Consider the following 25546-nt stretch of genomic DNA (forward strand, 5'->3'; position numbering starts at 1 on the left):
AAGGCAGGTTTCCTATGTCTCAGTGTACAGCCTTATTACCCCAACCCCATGCAGTGTTTTAAATGCCAACACTTTGGACACACTACTCTCAGCTGTAGAGGGGGAAGCCACTTGTGGGAAATGTGGTAAAGTCGCCTTTAAGGGAGTTGGTTGCTCCTCTCCTCCCAAGTGTGTCAACTGCTCTGGGTATCACCCTGTGTGGAGTAGGGAATGCACAGTTTTCCTTGAGGAATGGAAGATCCAGGAACTTAAAACCACAAAACGCATCCCGTATGGTGAGGCAAAGAAAATATACAAGTCCATGCAGCCGCCCATGTTCGCTGCCTCTTTTTCTTCCATTCTGAAACAGCCAGTCTTGACAACTGATACCGCTACACAAATGGAGGTTGCTAACATCATGGACCTTCAAAAATGGTTCAAATGGCTCTGAGCACTATGGGACTTAACTTCTGAGGTCATCAGTCCCCTAGAACTTAGAACTACTTAAACCTAACTAACCTAAGGACATCACACACATCCATGCCCGAGGCAGGATTCGAACCTGTGACCGTAGCGGTCGCGTGGTTCCAGACTGTAGTGCCTAGAACCGCTCGGCCACTCCGGCCGGCATCATCATGGACCTTCCTGTCCCTTACCGGGTCCAGTCTTGTGCACTGCCCAGCGCTACTACACCTCCTACTGCTTCTGAGGTTTTGGCTCCAATGCCACCTCAGACCAAAAAATCTAAGCCAAAGCCAAAGGTAAAGACTCGCGCACTGAAGGAGACTGAAGTTATATAGTCTGCTGATGTTGATGACATTCTCTCTGACGTCTCTCTCGACTCCTCTTCAGAGGTGATGGAGGTTGATGTCAGACTGGGCCAATCATCACACCCCAAAACTGAGCCTCCACCTGTTGTGGGCTCTCCTCCCCGACAGAAAGTGAGGATGAAGGTACTCTCACCCTGATAGATGGCTCCCATTATACAGGGGAACATGAATGGATTCCGGACACATGTGGAGGAACTGAAACTCCTAGCACAGCAACACCCCCTGTGCTTGCATTTACAGGAAACACATTTTAAACCATCTGATGCTCCTGTACTAAGGGCTATATGTTATATCGCAAGGATGACCTGACTGAGGAAAGGGCCAAAGGCGGAGTCGCCGTGTTCGTCAATAATGGCCACCACTCCTCTGCTCTCCCACTGGATACTGACCTGCAAGCAGTTGCAGTTGAAATTCATTCACGTCGGAGGCTTACTGTTTGCTCCCTTTTTACCGCCTCTGGATGCAGTGAACTTAGAGGCTCTCACAGATCTTATCGAACAACTCCCCCACCCATTTCTCCTCCTGGGCAACTTTAATGTCCATCATGTCCTGTGGGGCTCCACGTCTCTTTGCGCTCGAGGTCGAGTTTTGGAGAGCCTCCTGACATCTCAAGTCTTGTGCATCCTCAACACTGGTACTCCAATTCATTTCTCTGCTGCTACTGGGTCATTCTCAGTCATTGACCTATCTTTCTGCTCTCCAACCTTCACTGACTCTGTTCACTGGGAGGTCATTAATGACCTTCATTCCAGCGATCACTTCCCCATCCGCATTCATGTCCTGGATGGTGTATTGCTGGAGTAGAGGCCACCATTGTGGATGATTGGCAGAGCTAACTGGCCACTGTTCAGTTCGTTGGCTGTCTTTGACCGCCGCAACAGCGTACAAGAATGGGTGGATCACATCACACTTGTGATCCATCATGCTGCTGACCTGTCCATACCAAAGTCTTTTGGCCCTCTCAAGCGGCGCCTTGTGCCTTGATGGACAGAAGAGTGCCATTCAGCCATCCAGGACAGGCGTGCGGCTCTTCAACAATTTAAATGCCGCCCAACAGCGGTCAATCTTACCGCCTTTCAAAGCACGAGAGCCAGGGCATGCCGTGTCATTAAAGAGAGCAAGAAAAGGTCATGGCAGGAGTTCCTGGACTCCATCAACCGTTCCACTTGCTCCACAAAAGTATGGGAAACCATCCAGAGGATTTCCGGTAAACGCAGACGTTTACCAATAACTGCAATCCTGAAACAGGGATGCCTCCAAACGACACCCAGAGCCATTGCTCAGACTCTGGAAGAGTATTTTGCACAAAGTACTGCCACTGCAAACCTGGATCCAGCATTTTGTCGCCACCGTGGGGCTGTCGAAAGAGCAATCTTGGACTTTCGGTCGAAAAGTTCTGAGGCCTACAACTCCTCTTTCTCCATGTGGGAACTTGAATCGGCACTTACTGAGACTTCTGACACTGCACCAGGTCACGACCGCATCCGGTACTCCATGCTTCGACATCTGCCAGTGGCGTCAAAGGAAATCCTCCTCGAATGTTTTAATCTCATATGGCATCTACATCTACATCTACATCTACATCCATACTCCGCAAGCCACCTGGCGGTGTGTGGCAGAGGGTATCCTTAGTACCTCTATCGGTTCTCCCTTCTATTCCAGTCTCGTATTGTTCGTGGAAAGAAGGATTGTCGGTATGCTTCTGTGTGGGCTCTAATCTCTCTGATTTTATCCTCATGGTCTCTTTGCGAGATATACGAAGGAGGGAGCAATATACTGCTTGACTCTTCGGTGAAGGTATGTTCTCGAAACTTTAACAAAAGCCCGTACCGAACTACTGAGCGTCTCTCCTGCAGAGTCTTCCACTGGAGTTTATCTATCATCTCCATAATGCTTTCGTGATTATTAAATGATCCTGTAACGAAGCGTGCTGCTCTCCGTTGGATCTTGTCTATGTCTTCTATCAACCCTATCTGGTACGGATCCCACACTGCTGAGCAGTATTCAAGCATTGGGCGAACAAGGGTACTGTAACCTAGTTCCTTTGTTTTTGGACTGCATTTCCTTAGGATTCTTCCAATGAATCTCAGCCTGGCATCTGCTTTACCGACAGTCAACTTTATATGATCATTCCATTTTAAATCACTCCTAATGCGTACTCCCAGATAATTTATGGAATTAACTGCTTCCAGTTGCTGACCTGCTATTTTGTAGCTAAATGATAAGCGATCTATCTTTCTATGTATTCGCATCACATTACACTTGTCTACATTGAGATTCAATTGCCATTCCCTGCACCATGTGTCAATTCGCTGCAGATCCTCCTGCATTTCAGTACAATTTTCCATTGTTACAACCTCTCAATACACCACAGCATTATCTGCAAAAAGCCTCAGTGAACTTCCGATGTCATCCACAAGGTCATTTATGTGTATTGTGAATAGCAACGGTCCTGTGACACTCCCCTGCGGCACACCTGAAATCACTTAGACTTCTCTCCATTGAGAATGACATGCTGCGTCCTGTTATCTAGGAACTCTTCAATCCAATCACACAATTGTTCTGATAGTCCATATGCTCTTACTTTGTTCATTAAACGACTGTGGGGAACTGTATCGAACGCCTTGCGGAAGTCAAGAAAAGCGGCATCTACCTGTGAACCCGTGTCTATGGCCCTCTGAGTCTCGTGGACGAATAGCGAGAGCTGGGTTTCACACGACTGTCTTTATCGAAACCCATGCTGATTCGTACAGAGTAGATTTCTAGTCTCCAGAAAAGTCATTATACTCGAACATAGTACGTGTTCGAAAATTCTACAACTGATCGACGTTAGAGATATAGGTCTATAGTTCTGCACACCTGTTCGATGTCCCTTCTTGAAAACGGGGATGACCTGTGCTCTTTTCCAATCCTTTGGAACGCTACGCTCTTCTAGAGACCTACGGTACATCGCTGCAAGAAGGGGAGCAAGTTCCTTCGCGTACTCTGTGTAAAATCGAACTGGTATCCCATCAGGTCCAGTGGCCTTTCCTCTTTTGAGTGATTTTGGTTGTTTCTCTATCCCTCTGTTGTCTATTTCGATATCTACCATTTTGTCATCTGTGCGACAATCTAGAGAAGGAACTACAGTGCAGTCTTCCTCTGTTAAACAGCTTTGGAAAAACACATTTAGTATTTCGGCGTTTAGTCTGTCATCATCTGTTTCAGTAGCATTTTGGTCACAGAGTGTCTGGACATTTTGTTTTGATCCACCTACCGCTTTGACATAAGACCAAAATTTCTTAGGATTTTCTGCCAAGTCAGCACATAGAACTTTACTTTCGAATTCATTGAACGCCTCTCGCATAGCCCTCCCCACACTACATTTTGCTTCGCGTAATTTTTGTTTGTCTGCAAGGCTTTGGCTATGTTTATGTTTGCTGTTAAGTTCCCTTTGCTTCCGCAGCAGTTTTTTAACTCGGTTGTTGTACCATGGTGGCTCTTTTCCATCTCTAACGATCTTGCTTGGCACATACGCATCTAACGCATATTGTACGATGGTTTTGAACTTTGTCCACTGATCCTCAACACTATCTGTACTTAAGGCAAAACTTTTGTGTTGAGCCATCAGGTACTCTGTAATCTGCTTTTTGTCACTTTTGCTAAACAAAAAAATCTTCCTACCTTTTTTAATATTTCTATTTACGGCTGAAATCATCGATGCCGTAACCGCTTTATGATCGCTGATTTCCTGTTCTGTGTTAACTGTTTCAAATAGTTCGAGTCTGTTTGTCACCAGAAGGTCTAATATGTTATCGCCACGAGTCGGTTCTCTGTTTAACTGCTCAAGGTAGTTTTCAGATAAAGCACTTAAAAAAATTTCAGTGGATTCTTTGTCCCTGCCACCCGTTATGAATGTTTGAGCCTCCCAGTCTATATCTGGCAAATTAAAATCTCCACCCAGAACTATAACATGGTGGGGAAATCTACTCGAAATATTTTCCAAATTATCCTTCAGGTGCTCAGCCACAACAGCTGCTGAGCCAGGGGGCCTATAGAGACATCCAATTACCATGTCTGAGCCTGCTTTAACCGTGACCTTCACCCAAATCATTTCACATTTCGGATCTCCGTCAATTTCCTTCGATACTATTGCACTTCTTATCGCTATAAACACGCCTCCCCCTTCACTGTCCAGCCTGTCTCTGTGGTATACATTCCAATCTGAGTTTAGTATTTCATTACTGTTTACGTCTGGTTTCAGCCAACTTTCTGTCCCTAGTACTATTTGGGCGTTGTGACTGTTTATTAATGAGAGCAGTTCTGGGACCTTTCTATACACGCTCCTGCAGTTTACTATTAGCACACAGTGGTCAACACTCATTTTCTTGCCAAGGATATTTGAGTGGCTTTAGGATGGGTTAGTGGTGCTGAGGACGAATATAGCAACAATTTATGCAGTTTGGCTCTAGTTTTTGAGATAATGCATGATTTATTCAAAAAATTAGAAAAAATTGCTAATACTGAACTCGAGCGCTACAAACTACAATGAAAAAAGAAAATAATCTTTATAAATAGCTTCTATGAAAACCTGATAGGTGTTTGTCCACGTATAAAACATAATTGAAAACTTTCTCTATAAGTATATCATTTTCCGTCCATGACGAACCGCTTCCTGCACGCTTTCCTTTTATAGGTCTCTTCAGAACAGTCATGTTGCAGATTCCAGCAATAATCTGCCATCATATGCCTGTCCCATCTTCCTTTATATCTTTCCTCTATTCCTTTCATATCTTGATGGAACCGCTCTCCTTGTTCCTCACTGAAATCACCTAGATTACGAGGAAATCGATCCAAGTGGCTGTGAAGGAAGTGCAATTTTATGCTCATGTTAGCTCCTAAGTTTTGAAAGTTAGTGAGCATGTTTTTGACCAGTTCCTCGTAATTGGGAGCTTTATGATTGCCCAAAAAACATTTTACAACAGCGACAAAACTGTTCCAGGCCGATGCTTCAGTGACAGTCATGACACTTGTAAAATTGGTATCGTTGATGAGCCTGCGAATTTGAGGACCATCAAATATTCCTGCCTTAAGTTTTTCACTACTGAGTCCAGGGAACGTATTGCAGATGTATGTGAAGCAATTACCATTTCTGTCTAAAGCATTGGTGAATTGCTTCATTAGTCCTAACTTAATATGTAATGGTGGAAGAACAATCTTGTCCCTACTAACCAGAGGTTCATTAATGATGTTTGCTTCACCAACAGCCATATGTTCCCTTGGAGGCCATGTTTTCTGCTTCCAATGTTCGTGCTTTGCCCTACTATCCCACATGCAGATAAAACATGGGTGCTTTGTGTATCCACTTTGTTGTCCAAGCAAGAAGTTCACCATTTTCAAATCAACACAAATCAACCACTGGTGCTGCATATACTGAATTTTCTGCAGAACCATCTTGATGTTCACAGTCGACAACCTGACTCTCCTAGAGGCGGTTATTCAGCAGGCTTTTCTCTCTCGGCATCACTGTATCGATATCTTCTTTGATATCAGTAAGGCATATGATACTACTTGGAGACACTGTATTCTCGCACAACTGCATCAATGGGGCTTTCATGGCCACCTCCCAATTTTCATTCAGTCCTTGCTGTCTCAGCGGTTTTTTCGGAGCTGAGTTGGTGACACACTCCGCTTTGAGCAAGAGAACGGTGTCCCCCATGGCAGTGTTTTAAGCATTACCCTCTTTGCCATAGCCATCAACAGTATAATGTTACAGTGCAGAGTCCAGTACAGTGCTCCTTATTTGTGGATGACTTTGCTGTTTTCTGTTCCTCCTACAGTGTTGCAACCGTGAGCCATCAGTTGCAGCTAACAGTGCGGCAGTTAGAGGAGTGGGCTGAAAAGACGGGTTTTTGGTTTTCTGCTGATAAGTGTGTTTGTGTTCGTTTTAATCGTTCTCGTTGTCTTTTTACTTTGCCTGCCTTGCATATGGGGGATACTGTCCAACATTTTAGAGACGCAGTATGGTTTCTGGGCCTAGTTTTTGACTCCAGGTTGTCATGGCTGCCACACCTATGAGACTTGAAAGCCAGAACCCTGAAGGCACTGAACATCCTCAAGTGCCTCAGCTACAGGTCTTGGGGAGTGGACAGGGCGTGTCTCCTTCAGTTTTATCGGGCTTTTGTGCGTTCACGGCTGGACTACAGGTGCACAGTGTATGGGTCAGCGAGGCCGTCTTATTTGCAGATCCTTGACGCTGTCCACCATGCTGGGATTTGACTGGCCATGGGTGATTATTGGACCAGTCCCATACCCAGCCTCTGTGCTGAGGCTGGGGAACCGCCACTTACCATCTGGCAGCAGCTCCTGCTGGTGCACCAGGCTTGTAAGTTTCTTGCAGCTCCAACCTTGCCTGCTCACCATATTGTTGCTCATCCACCTCTGGACCGCCTTTTTTCCCATTGTCCCTGGGCTACGTTGCTGTTTGGGATTCATGTGCAATGTGTGCTAGAGTCCCTCGGTGTGGAGTCTGTACAACCCCAAATCCTGGGTTTTAACTGCCTGCCACCCTGCTTACTGAAGAGGCCCAGAGTGATTTTAGATTTATTGCAGTATAAGAGAGATTGCACTCCTGCCACCATATTTAATGCAGCATATTCTGCCATTTTACCAGTGCACCATGACTAGGATCCTTTATTGTACGATTATATGATAGTGAAACAAACACTGGTAGCAGTTACTTCTGTAAAATATCTGGGAGTATGCGTGCGGAACGATTTGAAGTGGAATGATCGTATAAAATTAATTGTTGGTAAGGTGGGTACCAGGTTGAGATTCATTGGGAGAGTCCTTAGAAAATGTAGTCCATCAACAAAGGAGGTGGCTTACAAAACACTCGTTTGACCTATACTTGAGTATTGCTCATCAATGTGGGATCTGTACCAGATCGGGTTGACGCAGGAGATAGAGAAAATCCAAAGAAGAGCGGCACATTTAGTCACAGAATTATTTGGTAAGCGTGATAGCGTTACGGAGATGTTTAGCAAACTCAAGTGGCAGACTCTGCAAGAGAGGCACTCTGCATCACAGTGTAGCTTGCTGTCCAGGTTTCGAGAGGGTGCGTTTCTGGACGAGGTATCGAATATATTGCTTCCCCCTACTTATACCTTCCGAGGAGATCACAAATGTAAAATTAGAGAGATTCGAGTGCGCACGGAGGCTTTCCGGCAGTCGTTCTTCCTACGAACCATACGTGACTGGAACAGAAAAGGGAGGTAATGACAGTGGCATGTAAAGTGCCCTGCGCCACACACCGTTGGGTGGCTTGCGGAGTATAAATGTAGATGTAGATGTAGCTGTTTTTACAGATGGGTCGAAACAATGGGGTTCCGTTGGTTGCTCTGTTGTTTTTCCGGATCGTGTCCTCAAGGTCCGACTACCTCAGACTTTTACTGTCTTTGATGCAGAATTGTCTGCGATCTTGCGGGCACTGGAGCAGATGAGACATTCATCCTGTCCTAAATTTCTTGTCTGTTCTGATTCACTAAGTGCCCTTCACTCATTGCAACATTTGTATCCAGCAGATAAAATAGTCCAGACCATCCAGGATGCCCTCCTCCAACTATAGCGACTGGTGAAGGTGGTGGCTTTCTGCTGGGTTCCGGGGCATGTCGGCATTGCTGGGAATGAAAGGGCAGATCTCACAACCAAGGAGGCGTGTCTCGATCCACAAGTATCTCAGTGTGCTATCCCCCTGCACGCACTCACCTCGCTGTTGAGTTCACGAGTCATGCGTCAGTGGGAAGATGAGTGGCTGGAAGTGACTGACAATAAGCTCCATATAGTCAAGACCACAACGCGTGTATGGTGTACTTCCTTTCAGCTTCATTGACAGGACGAGGTTCTCCTCACTTGGCTTTGGATAGGCCACAGCCCTATGACGCATGGCTTCCTGCTCTGGCAAAAGGACCCTCCAATGTGTGGTGCTTGTGGTGTCCAGGTCACTGTGCGCCACGTTTTATTGGATTTCATTTTATTTTCTGACCAGCGGGTGGGGGCTGACTTGCCAGCAGACCTGCCATTTCTTTTAGGCAACACTCAGGCAAATGTGGTTAAAGTTTTAAAGTTCTGTGCCATGTCAAATGTTTTTACAAAGATTTTAGGGAGAGGTTCTTAATTTGCTCACTGTGTGACAAGCTCGTCCATATTTTATGTAAGTGGACAGCCAATGACAATTTCCTGTGGCATTCTTGTTGCTACGTTTTCCCTTTCCTTATGTTTTACTTTCTTATGTAGCATTTTCCTTCTTTTCGTGCTTTCTTTGCGTGTGTGCTTCAGTTTTATTAGGTCTGTCCACATTCGCTCATTTTAATGTGTGTCAGGACACCAATGGCCTCGACGTTGAGCGCTCATAAGCCACAACACACACACACACACACACACACACACACACACACACACACACACACACACACACACACACACACACACACACTATCAGTCCTATGTGGTACATATCCCATAATGATGAGCAGTATTCAAATGTCAGTCAAGCAGTGGTTTTGTGAGTGGACTAATTTTCCTGAGGATTCTTGCAGTGAATCTCAGTCTGGCATCTGTCTTTTCTGGGATTAGTTTAATAGCATCATTCAAATTAATTTTCTCTTTATGCCTGTATCCAGATATTTAATGGATGTGATTGTTTCCAGTGATGTTTCAGCACCTGAGTAACCATACAATAATGGGTCTTTCCATCTATTTATGCACAATGTATTACATTTGCTTGTACTTAGGATCAACTATCAGTCCATGCACCACAGGTCAATCTTCTTTACAAGAGTATAATCCACAAACAGCCTCTTGGAGCCCTCACTTTATCCACAAGATCATTTACATATACTGCAAACAATAATGATCCTGTAACACTCCATTGGGGTATGCCCCAAGTTACTTTTAATCTTAATATTGCTCTCAATGTACATGAATAATAAGGTTAGTAAATATTGTATCATCATACTGATACTGTTTGTAATTTATTTCTATTAGAATTACAGTGTCCATAAAACTGGACAACTGAGACAGCCAATGGCAGGTGCTGAATCCAATTGATCATTACGGTAACTGACAGAGACTGTTAAGAGGACTAGCCTTGCCTTTGAAATTTTAGTGAAGTTCAAAATCTGCAGAACTGGTCTAAGAACTGATCATGAGAACCTTGTCCCAAGTCAGGTGATAGGTATGAACCAGAGACTTTGAAGATTTCCTGACTAGCTAAGTTGCAGCTTCTTAGATTTGCAAAATGCAGTTGAAATCTGTAGGGTTCCACTTGAAGGCTGAGACAAACATATACAGTACACAGGTAGTTGACTATTTGTGGACTGTACAGAAAGTGATTTTTTTAAATGGGTGCTCTCTATCTAGTTCAGATAATGGGAACTGTATGACACTGCAAAGTGTTAGCCTAAGACACAAAGAAATGCATCACACAATTGGGACTATTACAATCCTAGTAATCAACTCCTCAACTTGCCAACAGTATTCTGATCATATGTAAAGGCCCAAAAGTTATTGTCCAGGCACTCATCAATGGCACAGGATTTGTAATTGAGAGTGGCAAGGCAAAAGCAGAAATAATGAGTTCATTTTCAAATTTTCCTTTGCAGAAGAAGATTCAGCAATGTAGAAAGAGATGCTAGTATAAAATTCAGTATATTCCATAGCAAATTTGTATCAATGTTTTAAAGTAGTTTGTCTAACAGGTTATCCAAAAAGTCCCTTAAAATGAGTAAACCGTGGATAACTAAAGGACTTAAAACCAATTTGAGAAGAAAAGGGAAATGTATATAAAGGCCAGAATAAGTCAAGACTCAACATTACTTGCATTCTAGAAAAAAATACTGTAATATTTTAAGGAAATTTGCATATCTTGCAAAATTAATAATGCAGATTATAAAATTTAAGCAATGTGGGATATTGTGATACAGGAGACAGAACAACCAGACAGATGACCAGATCAGTACCATAACAATTAAATTAAACAACAATGTTTTATTTCAACATGGAAGCTAACTTTACAATTGCAGAAAGGACTACAATCCACCACCTAAAAGCTGATCCTGACCTTATAATCCTATCTGCTGACAAAATCTCCACCACTGTAGTTTTGAACCACATGGATTACCTGGCAGAAGGAGTCAGCCAACTGTCAGATTCGTACACCTACAAACATTGTCATAGTGGCCTGATTCCAGATATCCAACAGGATCTTCAGTCTCCAGTCTCTCCTCAAATCCTTAGGCCCCTCCCAAAACCTCTCCCCTGAGTCTATCTCTCTCTTCAACCCTACCACTGTCCACACTCCTACCTTCCACTTGCTTTCTAAACTCCATGAAGCCAACTATCCAGGTTGCCCCATTGTGCTGGTTACTGTACCTCCACTGAGAGAAACTCTGCTCTCCTAGACCAACAACTTCAGCCTATTACCCATAACCTACTCTCCTATATAAAAGAAACCAACCATTTTCTCCATCAACTCTCCACAGTTCCTGTTCTTATACCACACGATATCCTTTTCATCATTACTGATGCCACCTCACTTTAAACCAACATGCCTAAAGTGCATGGCCTTACTGCTATTGAATACAACCTTTCCCTATGCCTGACTGATTCCAAACTTACAATCTTCTTCCTGGTCACTATGACCAACGATAACCCTTACCCACAATCTCTTCACCATTGAAAGCATCACATGCAAATAAATCCGTGGTGTGGCAGTGGGCACCTGCATGGCATCAGCCTATGCCAGCCCGTTCATGAGCCATCTAGAGGAATCCTTCCTAACCACACAGAATCCTAAATCAATCATGTGCTTCAGAGTCACTGATGGCATCTTCATGAACTGGATTGATGGCAAGGACATCCTATCCACATATGAATGGCCACCAGAAAACAGTGGCTGAGACACAGCTGGAGCTCCTAGGTGTTGAATCCCATCAGAAATTTACAGGACATATCAAGAGGTTTGTTCATTCACAAAATCCTGCACTGGCAACACGTTCACAATTGTGGATAGCTGCAGAGGCAGCATGGCTCAAATTTCTGCAAGGGACTTCCAGTGACTTGTTGAGTCTATTCCATGTCAAGTTGCTGCACAACACTGGGCAAAAGGAGGTTGAACATGATATTTGGAGGAATCCCAAGACTTTTGTTTCCTCAGTTTACACCCGATATTCCCATAACCCCTGGCCTCAACCTTCATTAGTCCCTGTCCTTCACTCACCTATCCCCTTTGCAGCTCCCACCCCAGCACTACACAGCCTTTCATTCTACCAATGCACCCACAGGCTTTTTTTTCCACTCCGCTACTTCTCTCCTAATGCTCTTCCCCCCTCCCCCCCCCCCCCCTGCCATCATTCTACCATCTCCAAACCCTACTGCTATCCATGCCCCAGCCACCTCCTTGCCCCCACCACCCCACCCAGATTGCTTGTCCCATCATGAGCAGTTGCTTGTAGTCCAGCCTCTGTGGCCAGAGGTAATCATATTTGTGTGAGATGTGCTTGCATGAATATGTGTGTGTGTGTGTGTGTGTGTGTGTGTGTGTGTGTGTGTGTCTTGTCTACTTTAGAAGGCCTTTTGAAAGTAATAAATCCATGAATATACTGCAGTCCCCCCCCCCCCCCTCCCTCCTATATAATGCTCCAGTAAGGATCGTGAAGGAAGACAAGACTAATGCACAGAGACATTAAGCTGTATTTCTTCTCATGCTCCATCTCTTAATGGAATGGGAAGAAACCCTAATACATGCTACCATGAGATGTACTCCCTTCCATTCACCTCACAGTGGTTTGCAGAGTACATATGTAAGTTTAGGTACAAATTTTATGGAAGAAGAGGAAGCTTTACAAATGAACCTTTTATTTAAGTGCAATACAATGAAATGTTTCAACATTATGGAATAGTATCATATGGTAGTGATACTACGAATTACAAAATGAACTGAAACATTTATTTCAAAAGTCTATGCGAAGGTACTCTTCAATGATGTAGAGGCATTTGTGTAATAGAAAGTTCTTTAAATCAGACTTAGTCCACTGCAATGTCTGTGCTGTGGCAACTTGTTGGAGACATACGTACCTATGTATTTCACTCCTATCTGCATTGATGTTAAGCACTTACAGTCTTTGTGAAAGATGCATTATATTCTTGTTTGCCCCATTTTTAAGATAAGAGAAACATTGGTAATTATAAAGGAAATTCATGGACATATATGTAAAACAGCTGCTAACATAAAAATTTATTAGAAGACTTATTTGCAGGATTCTATAGAAATGACACCAGACATACTGTTAATTTTACTACAAGTTACTGTACTGCCCTGTATGTTGAGTATCTCCACAAAAAGATTCCAAAACTCTTTAGTGAATGGAATTATGTATAGCACAAACTAGTTGCTTCATTTTAAATTATCTATAGAAGCAACCATATATGTTGTAAGTGCAACTGAACAAAGGTAGTTCATTTGAAGTGGGAACATGTGGGTATCGTTGCTTACATGTCAGTCATACAGTGAGCTGACTTTACTGTCACACCCAAATACTTTCTTCAGGATGTAGGCTCTAGTGATGCTGTGGTAACAGGAATTGATAAGTACAATTGCTGAATATATATTTATTCTGCCAAATGATAAAATGAACAAGTGGCAAAAATGAAATCAGATCACATTGTCCATTAACCATTAATTGCAGTAATTGTCTTTGCATAACAGCTCAACTCGGACACCGATCATGGAGGGTTTACAGTCCTCGGTGTGACTGTGTTGTGTGATCACATGAGTGCGCGAGAACAATGGCATGTGTCCAGAATAAAGTGAAATTTTTTCTCATGATCGCAGGTCACTGTGTGTTTTGCAGATGCAATGAATTAAAGGTGCAAATGAACAGAGAGCACTAGCAAACTTCTGTCCACGTCTGTGGGGAGCTTGCATTGAGCTCAACTGATGTGGTCCATGGACTGAAATTACAGACTCTCAAAATACTCGTCTGTACTATACGGTGGCTCATTTCCCACAACCATTACTTTTTCTGCTGACTCGCATCAGTGCTCATCATAAATTGCCAGAATTTTGCCTATCAGTAGGTTTGCATGCCGACAAATATCTGACTGATGCAGCTAATTTGGGCTGGGCATGAGCAAGTCTGGTCCGTTCACACGTTTTTGCAGCATGGCTGTCACACAGAGTCCCTCTTGGAGAGTGGAGCTCAAAATTTTCAAATCTATGTGAATTCCTAAGGGACCAAACTGCTGAGGTCATCGATCCCTAGGCTTACACACTACTTAAACTAATTTATGCTAAGAATGAGACAGGCACCCATTCCCGAGGGAGGACTCGAACCTCTGGGAGAGGGGCTGTGCAATCCATTACATGACATATCTAACCGTGCAGCCACTCCACATGTCGAGAGCAGAGTTCTGAAGCTGCAAGAAAGTGCAGGCATCCACCTTGTACAACAGATGTTTGGGTTTCACATGCTTTGTTGTGACATCAGCATGAGTGCTATGGTGGCAGGCTGGTCAGCAGTGATTGGTCAGTGGCACATGATTTCTCCGTGTGGGTGCACAGTGGGTGTGTCTTTGTGCTGCTGGCTAGTGACAGTAGCAGCAGGCAGAGCTGGCTGTGAATAACACAAAAAGAAGTCAGCACAGAAAGCACTGATAGTAAAAAGTAACAAAATTAAGCATTCACAAATTTCACTGTTCAAAGCTCACAGACATGCTCAGTCGCAGGAGCACAGTGTGGGATTCAGTCTAGACTCGATACTTCAGTGGAGGTACAGAGATCATGCAAAGTGTCTATAATTGCACAAGTATGGTGTTTTTGTGTGAATGGGGTTCCCAGAATTGCAACGGACAAAACCCAGCAGCACGGTGGAAGATGTCCGGAGCTTAAATGGAGATGAAGTGCTGATGACACAGCTCACTAGAGACAGGATGTCCACAGCGGGCGGTGGCTGGAGCATTGTTATGAAGCAGCACAGGCATCTGAAATGGAAGCAGCAGCCAGAGCACATGGCGTAGTCCACTGAAGGCTGTGCCAAGGGTGGCCTGAGCGCTTGTGATGAGCATGGTTTTGGCAGCTGTGCCAGTTGGCTGGGCAAGGTGGGCTGGGGCTGCAGCAGCACACGTGGTGGCATGATAACAGCTGGCAGCATGCATGAATCATTGGCAGCCACAGGTGCAGGCTCTCTCTGATCATTGACAGAGGAAGCATCGTCCATTGACAGGTCTTCCGCTGGGTTAAAGAAGTGAATGGTAGCAGGAGCAGTCGAGTTGCAAGCTGGCTTGACTTGGTCAACTGACACTTTGATTGACTTTCCATTGCACTCGATATCGAGCATTCTCTCACTGCGGGTGATGATGTGGTGTGGCAGTACCAGCAGGAATGCATCCATTCAGGCAGTGTTGTGGCAAGTTAGGGTGGCTTTCAGTGTTCGATCGAGCTCCTCGACCATGCTGTCAGATGCCGCGTGGTAGCTGGTAGATCTGAATAACTGCTTGCCTCATATTCAGGTGACTTGTGTGAACAACTCACAGTGAAACTGGCAGCTGTGATCCATTGACATAACTGGCACAGCTGAAGCATGTCACCCAGTTATTGACAAAGGCTGTGGCAATGGTCTCAGTGGAGATGCCCACTATGAGTGTTGCTTCCAGCCAGCATGTGAAGTGGTCTACCAACATCAACAGATAATGCTTGCCCTGGTACAGAGGGATTGGGACCATGACGTTGATAGGGACACATGCAAAATGGAATGGTCATGTTGGGAAAGGTGCCGACAGTTGCATGGGTGTGTGTCCCAACATTGGCATGCTGTCATGCCCTGCAGGTGCATGCCCATTGACGGTAGTCTTTCCATAGTCCTGTCCAGATAAAATGCACAGCCACAAGCACACAATGTTGTTCATTCTGAGTTTTGACAGTCCATAGACACAGTCGGAAGCACTGTGTCTGAATTCCTCTAGTAGAAATGGGCGATGTGCATCTGTTGAAACGTCACACAAAATTTTATGAGCAGAGCTGGGAAAGGGCACTAGCTCGAGCTGTAGGCCACTAGAGGTGTCATGGTGGAGGCTGTCCAATTGTTTGTCATTCTCCTGTTCTTGGGAAATGTCCTCAAAGTTCACAGGAGGAGAGATAACGGCACAAATGTGGGACAAGCATTCAGTGATGATGTTGTCAATTCTGCAAATATGGCGGATGTCCATGAAGAACTGCAACACCTACTTCAGCTGATGAAATTGGAGTGGCTTACACTTGGTATTATTGTTTCGAAACGTGTGAGTGGTCGGCAAAAATTACGTATGGATGAGCTTCTTCCAATGGGCAGAAGTGTTTTACTGCCTTGAACACCGCAGGCAACTCATGATCGTAAGCACTCCATGTGCTTTGTGACTCTGAAAGCTTCTGCAAGAAGAAACTGAATGGCTGCCAATTTCCACTGACATGTTGTTGAAGCACTGCACCTATGGCTGTTTGGCTAGCATCCATGACTGTGCCCAGTTCAGTGCCATGCATCATGTGAGCAAGCAGCATTACTTCTGTGAGGCTTCGTTGGAACTTAATAAAGATTCTCTCCATTGCATCCATCAAGTTAACAGGAGTCCTTCCCTTCGAGGTAGGGCTACATAGTGCCACAGTGAAGGGTGCATTAGGCAGATGGTGTCAATAAGAATTTATCATGCCAAGATAGCGGTGTAAGTCATTGTGCATCTGTGGGAGTGGCATGTTAAAAATTACCTGTAACTTGCTCAGTAGTAGCATGGATCCACTAGGGGTGACTAAAAGCCCCAGAAACTCAATTTCCATGCCCCTGAATATACTTTTTGAGAGATTAATGAAGATGCTGGCCTCACTCAGGAACTGAAAGATAGTTGTTAGGTGGCGGCTGTAGAGTTTGGACAAATTAAAATAGATGAGGATGTCATCAAGGTATGCGAAACACCACAATAAGCCTCATAAAATGGCATCCACAAAACGCTGCCAGGTCTCAGTGGTATTCTGAAGGCCAAACATAATGTATAAGCTTTTGAAAAGCCTGAAAGGCATGATATTTGCTGTTTTCTGGATGTCTTCAGGCACCATAGGGATCTGCATGAATGTCCTAATGCAGTCAAATTTTGCTAAATATAACTGAGCTCACCAAGATGTGGCTAAAATCATGCAGATGTGATACTGGATACTGGTCCATGACAATTCATGCATTTAAGACATGATAGTCTCTGCATGTGTCCCATGAATTATCTTTCTTTGCCACTAAGTTCAAGGCAGAGGACCATATGCTGCATGATGGCCCAACAACGCTCTGTCGCAACCTTTGCTACAGTGAGACGCTTGGGCACAAGATGAAGTGGATAGCATGAGATCGGTGGGCCAGGTGTAGTCATGCTGTGGTCAACCATCAAATGTTTGATGCTCCTTGGTGTGCTGGACTGGCGAGTGAGCTCTGGAAATATGTCTAAGAGACTTCCCTGGTTTAACACTAAAGAAGGCAGTCAGCCGTCACTGCCCTGCTATTTTCAGAACTGTTGTTGAATAAGTCAGCAGGGCATTTGCGAGATCAGATAATAAGTTTTAGTGGCCAAGCAAATCCACACACAGATTGGCTCATTGAAATCAGCCACAATAAACGTCCCTGGGAATGTGTGGCACAGTCCAAGGTCCCTATTTCTGTGTTGAATGCCTTACATTTTCATTGTTGAATTGTTTGCTGGTGTAAGAGACAACACCTCGGTCTTCTGGCAGTCTCTTAGCATAGATTGGGGGGAAACCGATCAGAACTCATGTTGACAAGGTAAGTAATTCACACTGCCTGCCCATTCCATTATGAAGAGATGCCTGGATATTGCACTGCAGCTGGGAGCACTCAAGCCTGGTTGCAGCAGGCATTAGCACGTGAGCAGGGAGGCCGACATTTCATTACTTTGTTGTCGAAGCAGGAATGATAGTAGCAAAATGCACTCGGCTGCTCTCTAACGTTGTCAGTGGACCACTGGAATGGCTGGTACTGTGCTGCCTTTTGTGTGAGTTGGGTCAGCAGTATCAGAATCTGGTGGAGCTATGGTGCCTATTGCCCTCTGCCTGTGAGTGTGCCAACCAGTCAATCTGCGTGCTGAGTGCTGCCACCTGTGCAGTCAAGTCTTGTTCTAGGTGGTGCACATATGCATCTGTGCCCTTGATTGTGGGAGACACGTATCACCGTGAAATCAAATTTGCTGGTGTGGCTATGCCATTTTAGGCTGCTGCAGCATTGGTATTGGGTGCCACTGCCAGCACATCACGCACCCTGCAGCCAAGTTTGTGATGGCATTCAGCTGTATTTTTGTTTGCACAGTTGGCAGGACACTGATTATATCCCACACTTTGCCTATGTAGTCTTGACCTAGCTGGCTCACAATGTGTCTAAATTTGGTGAGGTCACAGATGATGTTACTCAGGAAGTCTACCTCCACGTGGCTGAACCACATGATTGGGTCATGAGGCAAAAGAGCAGCAGCCTAACCAACATCTGTCCTGTGCTTGCCGCCACTCCCATAATAGTGGAAGGTGTTGATGTGGCCATGTCTCATGCATGGAAGTTTTCCTTAGCTGGTTCTGGGTGGGCAGAGCATGTGCATGCAGAGAGTGCCTGTAGCTCACTCTCCAAACTCTGGTTGTGTTCTAGCAGCTCATTATTGTCTTTTTGTCTACTGTCCATTGTCTTTTGTAGTTCTTCCAAAGTCATCATCTTGCTTTCGTTTAAGATGGTTTGTTCACAAACTAACTTTTCATACACGAGGACATGTTAGATCTGTTGCAGTACCATTTCACCCACACCAATAAAAGTTCACCACCATGTAATTAGCCTAGTGATCATGTCAGGGTCACCAGTGAAATGGGAACATGTGAGTATCATCGCTTACATGTCAGTTATGCCATGAGGTGACTTCACTGTCACACTCATGCAATTTGTTCAGGATGGCGGAGTGGTAATGGGAGTTGAGAAGTGCACTTGCTGAAAATGTATTTATTCTGCCAAATGACTAAATGAACAAGTGACAAAAATGAAATCAGATCACAATGTCCATTAACTGCCAAAGTTACACAACTTGTAGTTTCAGTCTCTTTATACCATGTTTTAAATTATATTGTATCAGAATCTTTGATATATTACAAAAAAGCAGCATTTTTAACAGTTCCATTACAATAGCCCATTAACAATTTTGTAGGCATGAAGATTTGAACTAAATTCTGACACCAAAGCAATGAAAACACTGAAGGCTGTTTCTAACAAGAATAAAAATAAAAGAGACAATTGACTTTCTAAAATTAAAATGCCTAGCTTGTGTAGACTTTCACCGCATGGAGTGGCCGCACAGTTAGGTGTGCCACGTCATGGATTGCGCAGCCCCTCCTGCCGGAGGTTCGAGTCCTCCCTCAGACATGGGTGTGTGTGTGTTATTCTTAGCATAGGTTAGTTTAAGTAGTATTTAAGTCTAGGGACCAATGACCTCAGCAGTTTGGTCCCTTGAGAATTCACACACATTTGAAAATTTTGTGTAGACTTTGCTTTGATTAAGTATTATTACAAACAAAGTTACATAAAGCAAACAGATATTTGCAAACAACACATGAAAATTACTAATTACCAGTAACTAATTAAATAATACCAAATACAGATACATATATTCGAGAACCTTAAAAAAACTACACACACACACACACACACACAAACACACACACACACACACACACACACACACAATGCCTCATTGCACACTTACATCATTTACCAGCAGATAAGTACACATAAATTATGGTCTTATGGTCTTTTGCACATGAAATAATAGTTACCGCTTTATAAAAAATGGTACAAACATGATCATAATAAGATCTGTCTTCCCTTCAGTTAGTCATTTCCATTTCCTTGGTAGTACATAATATTATTGTCTGTAGCTTCTTAGTTCCTTTCAAATCTAGCCTTTTTAGAATGTCATCTACATGGCTATAATTGCTTTTCACATCTAGGCTCAGTAGAACATCTTTTTCATGAGTGTAATATCAGCTACAAAAAAGAAATAGACAAACATGAACTTTTTCTGAGTAAGTAGCTGTGGCAGAAATAATATGTCAAGGACAAAATTGTAATTAATATAAATATTTCTACAAATCCTCAAAATTGATTCGAAAGATGAAATAATATTACCATTATCTAAATATCTAAAAAAACATGTTATTAAAATTAGAGACCAAAAAATTAATGCTGTTATGATCAGTCAGCCATCACCCTTAGGTGGTAATGCACCAGAAGACTAGCAAATCAGATATTTAGTGTTTCTATTTGTTTTCACAGTTAAGTTAGTAAGATGGGTAAGGTATGTGCAGTCACAGGAGGAGCTGACTACATTTTGCATAAAGCTGAAGATGCTTATAACCAAGGTTATCCATCTGCAAGCTGCTGCCTCAGGATGTGGTGACAGCAGAGAAACTGGCATGACACATGGGATATGTCAGGCATTGCTTGTTTTGCCCGTAGGCTCTGCTGTTGGGGCACCTTCCAGCACACTCATCACAGGGGAACCACATTCACTACTAGGTAAGGAGTCAGTTATTATGCAATCACATTACCCAGTTTGAAGAGTCAGTGGAGAGGCTGTTTATCTAGCCTTGCCCATTTGCTCTGTGAGAGGATAGGTGGTTGCTACTCCATAGTGTCTGAGCCGGCACATGGGGTAAGGGGTTTACTATTTATCAAGAGATTCAATGTTAGGCACATTAAGGAGCCCCTTTGGAGAATATTGTTCAAGACTGGAAAGAATCCTAGTTTGCACACAGTGTGTCTGCTGGAGGGATGGGGGTGGGGGCAGGGTGTCCAGGTGTGGAGGAGGCCTGCCTGCAGCTATCAAGTGTGCAGAGTGTAGTCCGCAAGATGTTGCTCATGAGGCCTGTCACTTGGGTTCTGAGGCCATCCTCAGTTCCTACAGGCAGCTGGCAGAAGTGGTAAAGACTGTTGGCCTCACTCATGGGATGCAACCGGAGCTCACAATTTGCAGCATTACACCAAAAGTCAGTCGGGGTCCTTTGGTTTGAACCCATGTACCATGACTCAGTCAGAGGCTCCGTCATTTCTGTTACTGTCATGGATGCATGTTTTTGGACCTGTGCTTTTAGTAGGAGAGTTTTAATACTTGTAGAGGCACATAGATTCATTTTAGACTGGGCAGTAGTTTGAGGTCCTGTGATGAACCACTCACCTGTTGATAGACAGAGAGTGAAATCAGATCACATAAAAAGTAGAGGCACATCATTATAATCATCATTTTATTCTGTACCATTCTTGTTGTTTCATACAAGTCATTACTATGTCATCCCTGTAAGATTTTCAATGAAAATTTACGTACCACAGATATGTCAGACCAACAGCAAGCACTTCAATATCTTATGGACATGATCACAGAGAATAGAATAGAATATTTTTATTAGCCTTTCAGTATTTTTCATACAATTGGCTTCGTCAAAGTGAGCAAAACTTTACTTCAGCAAACAACACTAACTAACCTTAAACGCTTCACTCAGCCTACAGTCATTAATAAGAATGATATGAATCACAAAACAGGGCCTTAGTAAGCCCCTATCATATCTTCAACATTGCATCATCATAATCCAATGAATCATCAGAGTGTTTAACACAAACTTCATCTCAGTATTTTCTGTAACTTTCATATACTTTATCATCATTTTAATACTTGTAGAGGCACATAGATTCATTTTAGGCTGGGCAGTAGTTTGAGGTCCTGTGATGAACCACTCACCTGTTGATAGACAGAGAGTGAAATCAGAGAGTGAAGTCAAAATACATTATTACACCACCAGATATCTCCATAGTGCCCTAAACATCGTCATGTTACCCGTAATTGAACAATACTCGCCATATAATTACATACCTTACTCACGACACCCAGCACATATTTTTAACCAAGAAACATGTTAAACTGCAACTGATTTTTCAAGAATTTCTCTACATTCATGTTTTCTTGACCTGACAGTTACCCTCCTCTATTAAACTTTTTCCTCTCAACAGCAAGAAGTTACATACAGTTCACATAGATTGCAAAATTAGATCTTATATTTTTATTTAACATCAACAGTTTCCAATCACTGCAACTTTGGATATTTTAGTATTTTTTTAAAGAAAAGAAGCCTCTTACTATAACTACATTGTGACAGTATAGTTTGTTTTCAGTCTAACTCCCCACTCTCAATATATCAGTAATTCATGTGTGTTAACCATTTATTATTTCAAGATAGCAATCATAAACAGCTTAGTAAAGCTTTGTGTTAATAAACTATGTAGAACCTGAATGTATTGAGTTTGAAGGACACACAAAAAATTCTTTAGATAACATCATACATAGAAATGGTAGATGTGACTTCATCATTCAAATGTTTCTCAGCATGAACAGTTATTAAATATTATCTATTTCAACACTCCTGGCTGTTATCAATATTTTAGAATTTACACTTCAAAATAGCTTGCATTCCCACTATGAGGTCATAATCTTTACCTATGTCGTTAATAAACCTACAACAAAATTCTTTATCTCTTTCAACATTCCTGGCTGTTATCCATTTTTTACAATTTAAACTTCAAAATAGTTTACATTCCCACTATGAGGTCATAATCTTTACCCATGTCATTAATAAACCTACTACAAAATTCTTTATACAGCATAGAAGAAGATAGAATGACAGTAGAATAATTTTGTAAAAGATGAACAGATGAGTCACAGAAAACATGCAGTATGGAAGTCAAAACTTTTGAAATAATACTGCAAGAGCATCAGGGCCTAGGATTTGCCATGGCCATGTCACAAAAACTTCTTGTGACTCTTTGAGGGTACCTTGTTATGGTTCTTCATTGAATGTTTCTTGATTTTCATTTATTTCAGAGTTTGTCACTGATTCATTACTTAACTGTAGTTTCACTTCACAGTTCAATATTTTTGTCATACATTGCCTATAATATCATCTAAACTTTCTTCCCATTGCATTTAAAGTATATCTGTAAAGAGTAATATTACTAGTGTTACTGACAACATAATCAATTTACCACGTTCCAACTTCCACCTTTGTTAAATATTCCTGAAACCAAAATTTTCATAGTGATCTGTTATCATGTAGCCTTAATATCACAGTTGCTTGTGATCATAAAGTTAAGCTGTTTATTTCCTGACAGACGTTTTACACGCATAATTCTGCCTTTAATTCAGATTTGCTTTTAATGATCCTTCTTCTTAATTGGTAATCATAATTTGAAAATTTGATGTTATTTGTGGTCCATGGTTAATGACATAGTGTTCATATAGATTTCCTGAATAACAAGACTGCTAATGTCTGTTTCAGTAGTTTGTTCTTTTTTGAGAACAGGCCTGATCTTATCATGTTTGTTTTACAACTATACCTAAAGAAGTTCTTGTTTTCTTTTTTTCAGTTCATTCCCTACTTCTTCATAAGTGGAATCATCCATAGTCTCTCTGAACTTTTCATATCTAATTTTTTAGGGTCAAAACTGGAAATAATTGTGGTTTCCAAATGATCATAATTGGATTTCATACTTGACTTCATTCTACTAATCAGATGAATTTTTTTAAATGCATTATTAAAGTCAAGACTGTTTTCATTTCCTGAGTACACCAAGTGTTGCTTCATATTTGATATCCTCCCCACTGATTGAGTCATTTCTTCTTTTGTTGACTCTTTGTTAACATCAGCACAGACAATTCAGAACAGTAAAAATGTAAATTTAAACTTTGTACTTATCTTGATTTTTGCTGCAACACATTGTTTGGCAGTCCTTTGTCCATTCTTAATTATTGTTTTTTGGTTTGTTAATTCTTGAAGAAGAGAGATATTATACAGTGATGTCGCCCTTAAGTTGAAAAGGTCATTTATTCAAATTCTAGGTTGTTTATTTGCTAAAATAGAACCTTTAGTATGAACTATGTTCAGTGGTATTATTCACTGAACAGAAAACTGTGTCAGGTGCCCAATATGCAATGTAACACATAGTGGGGATAAAATGATATTTAGCCACCAATGCGTAAAGTGGAAAAGCTTTGTCTTTATTTATAATTATAGTGTAAAAGTGGCAGTGGCAATAGTTATTTTGTTGTAGGTCCAGATTTTTGGCCTGTTTGTGTTAAATAGCACTCATTCACAGCAGCAATTGTGTATACTAATAACATGATGCATAAAACTATCCTTTGAAAAAGGAAAAATTTTAAGATTCTTATATTTTTATAATTTTCCCTAGATTGATTTAGTCCCAGTGCTTTATGATTAGTGATAAAGAAAAGGGCATAAGAGTATTAAAAGAAAAGAGACACATATAAGGAAAGAAAATAATCATCTTTTCTTTAAAGTTTATTACTTAATGTGTTTAAAGAGGAAGATATTTGAAATTTACACAGAGAATAGTTTTGGTAAAGAGTATTTCAAAGATAGAATATGATTTTTGCAGTCAACTAGTGTACATCTCATGCAGTTGTGATTCAGAAAAATACCAATTAAAGAAAAAATATTGTCAAGCTGGGATTTTCCTGTTGAAAGAAAAAGTAAACATAAAACAAAGTTAAGCTTTAAAGAGAATGGAATAAAAAAATATAGTTATCAGACTTCATAACTTTAAAAAAAGAGTATACATTGACAACAGAGTTATACCACTTCTGTTTTGAGACAGGGTCTATTATGCCATATGGCAGTGGTGTCAAAAAGACATGTACTGATTTTGGCAGTTTTAGCTGTTTTGTATTATACCATGCAGTATGCCATTTCAAGGCAATGTTGTATTGAATATTTATCACAAACAAATCAACCTTATAGTTAAATGTCAGTTAATTACACATCAACAATGTAAGTTGAAAGGAGGCTGTGATGATTTTCTGGAAGTTTTAGCTATAAATGTCAATGAAGTTGTGAATTTGATAAATGTTATATCAGTATAATCATATTCTTTGTAAGATGTCCGGCTCCCATCAGATCACTGAAGTTAAGCGCTGGTTGGCTGGTCTAGCACCATCCGGTCTGCTGAGCGCTGTTAGCAAGCAGACTGCACTCAGCCCTTGTAAGGCAAATTGAGGACCTACTTGAGTGAGAAGTAGCGGCTCCAGCCTCTTAAGGGGCTCCGGAACGCCCTATACTTGCAATGTTAAAATAACGCTTATAAATTACATCTTTCCTCACAAAGTATTTGAGGTAGGAAGTTGAACTTTTTACAGATTATTTATTGGAATATGGGCTACAAATTAACACAGGGATTTTACAAAATTTTAGTTCAGTTATTAAAGATGATTTTTTTTCAATTGTAATGAAAATTCACAACATTTTTTTGCAATTTTTTATTTATATATTCAAAAATATACAGTTTTTTTGGAAAAAGGCTGTGTTAAATTATGCAGAAGGTACTGTGTAACATTTACTGAAATTTTGAAACAAATATGTTTGGAAGATCCTTAGAAAACATGTAATTAGTATGAGAAAATAATAAAAGTTTTGGAAATCGAGCGACAAAGATTGGATTAACTTTTTAGTGCATTCCAGGTCCATAGGATGGATTATCTTCATCCTCTGCAAACTCCTCCTCCAGCTTCCTCTTGTTCCTCCTCCTGTTTACTCTTGCTTGTATTTCTAGACTCTTTACAGCCCTGTCTGCAGCCCAAAGGAG

Source organism: Schistocerca serialis, chromosome 4, assembly GCF_023864345.2.
Source record: "Schistocerca serialis cubense isolate TAMUIC-IGC-003099 chromosome 4, iqSchSeri2.2, whole genome shotgun sequence".
NCBI classification, from domain to species: Eukaryota; Metazoa; Arthropoda; class Insecta; order Orthoptera; family Acrididae; genus Schistocerca; species Schistocerca serialis.